General features: G+C 48.0%; 1 protein-coding gene and 1 non-coding gene across 2 annotated transcripts in view; both read right to left on the reverse strand.

Annotated features, from left to right (window-relative positions):
* LOC112089127 (pyridoxal 5'-phosphate synthase subunit pyroA-like) overlaps positions 1 to 2,475 on the reverse strand; it is a 28,065-nt gene that overhangs the window by 10,743 nt on the left and 14,847 nt on the right. The gene's annotated exons all lie outside the window — the stretch shown is intronic.
* LOC112089393 lies at positions 700 to 806 on the reverse strand. Its single transcript, XR_002901031.1, has one exon. It is a non-coding gene; the product is annotated as a small nucleolar RNA R71 (small nucleolar RNA).

Raw genomic sequence — 2,475 nt, forward strand, 5'->3', positions numbered from 1 at the left:
GCATGAAAACCAGGTCTCGGAGCACAGAACGCCTCTACCGTACGACGACAACATCACCGGATTGAGAGGCGAGCTCGCGAGACGGAACGGCATTTTGAACGACTTGGAATGGCAGAACAGCAAAGGATCGAGCAACAGGCTCACGAAGCCGAACACCAGGCTCATGCTAATCAGGCGCAGGCAGGCAGGAATGAACAACAAGCTTATGTTAACCAACAACATGCTCAGAGGAACGAAAGGCTTGCTCAGCAAAACCAACAACAAGCTAATAGAAACGAGCAACAAGCCCACCATGTTCATCCGCCACCGCCACAAGCTCAGAGACAACCTCCTCCGGTCTTTGTTGGAGAGAACGACCGAGCTAATGCGCACCAATACCGAGCTGGGATTCAAGCTCCACCGGTTCAAAACAACAACTTTGAAGTTAAAGCTTCCCTACTCAACATGGTGCAGAACTCAAAGTTCCACGGTCTAGCCGGAGAAGACCCTCTTGAGCATCTAGATCAGTTTGATCGGGTTTGCGACCTAACTAAGATCAATGGTGTCTCGGAAGATAGCTTCAAGCTACGCTTGTTCCCATTCAGCCTCGGTGATAAAGCTCACCAGTGGGAAAAGAACCTCCCGAGGGGTTCTATACAAACCTGGGAGCAGTGTAAACTGGCGTTCTTATCAAAGTTCTTTTCCACATCACGCACGGCTAAGCTCAGAAACCAAATCTCAAGCTTCACGCAGCACAACAACGAGAGCTTTAGCGAAGCTTGGGAACGGTTTAGAAGCTATACTAACCAATGCCCACACCACGGCTTCTCAGAGGCATCCCTCTTGAGTACTTTATACCGAGGTGCACTCCCCAAGATCAGAAACCAACTCGATACAGCTTCAAATGGAAATTTTCTTGGGAAGGAGATCAATGCGGCAATGGAACTAGTCGAGAACCTAGCCATGTCTAATGATACTTATGGCGACGACTTTGATAGAGCAAACCGTACAGAGGGCTCTGGTGAAGAACAGCGTATGAAAAAGGATATCAGAGAGCTTCAGAGCAAGCTTGACAAAGTTCTGATGGCGACTCAAAAGCCAATACACTTTGTAGGCGAGTTTGATGAGCAAGGGCCAAGTTTCGATAATGTAAACGAAGATGGTCTAACTCAAGAAGAGCTGAACTACATAGGGAACCAGCAGAGGTATCAGCGGTTCAACAACTACAACAGTAACCCAAACCTCTCATACAGAAACCCAAATGTAGCTAACCCTCACGATCAAGTCTACCCTGCTCCGCAACAACAACAAAGCTACGCTCAAAAGGCTCCTTATCAGAATACCTTCCAGCCCAAGCAACAGTTTAGTGGGAAACAGCATGGCTACACTCAACAGAATCAAGCAGCTCAGGGTAACAACTTCACCAGCCAACCGCAGCATCACAAGTTTCCACCAGGGTTCAATCGGCAGCCGATGGGTAATCAGCGACAGCATCAGGGAACAGGTCAGAATCAGATGGGAAACGACGTCTGTGGGATATTACAGCAACTGTTACAGGGTCAACAGAGAGTTGAGAGCCAGCACGCGACAATGCAGCAAGATATCAGAGAGCTTAAGCAGAATCAAGCCTCTACATCATCCCGAGGCCCGGCTTTACCAGGTAAACCGGAGCCAAACCCCAAGGAGTATGTGAACGCCATTACATTGAGAAGTGGTAAAGAACTACAAGCTCCAACGCCTAAGACTACGCTCATTGAGGCCAATGAGCAATCAGAGGGGGAGGCAGCCTCAGGTGATGCGTGTAAAGAAGCGGATTTTGAGAAAGAACCGATCAAGGACAAAGGAAAAGAGGTGGAAAAGACAACTGAGCTTGAAAAGCCATACGTTCCACCACCACCTTACCAACCCAAGATACCGTTCCCAGGGCGTTTCAAGAAGAAAATCTTAGACAAAGCCAAAGCGGTCTTTGAGAAACACTTGGAGAACACGCAACTCACCTTACCCATTATAGATGCTTTCTTAGCTATACCACAGCTCGGGAAGTTTCTAAAAGATGCGATCCTCAACAAGACAAAGGAGCTCCAGGGTATGGTAATACTGAGCCATGAATGCAGCGCCATAATACAAAGGAGGTCTATACCAAGGAAGCTATCCGATCCGGGCAGCTTTACCTTACCGTGTGCTTTAGGTCACTTGAAGTTCTCAAACTGCTTGTGTGATCTAGGAGCTTCTGTGAGCTTAATGCCATACACGGTAGCGAAGAGATTGGGATACAAAAGTTACAAGCCGGCCAAGATCTCTCTTATACTAGCTGATAGATCGGTTTGCTTACCGGTGGGTTTGCTTGAGGATTTACCTTTAAGGATCGGTGAGATAGAAATCCCCACGGACTTCATAGTTCTTGAGATGGACGAGGAACCATTGGACCCTATCATCTTGGGCCGACCGTTCCTAGCGACCGCAGGAGCCATTATAGATGTGAGAGGAGGAATGATG

This window comes from Eutrema salsugineum, unplaced genomic scaffold (genome assembly GCF_000478725.1).
Source record: "Eutrema salsugineum unplaced genomic scaffold, Eutsalg1_0 scaffold_12, whole genome shotgun sequence".
NCBI lineage: Eukaryota > Viridiplantae > Streptophyta > Magnoliopsida > Brassicales > Brassicaceae > Eutrema > Eutrema salsugineum.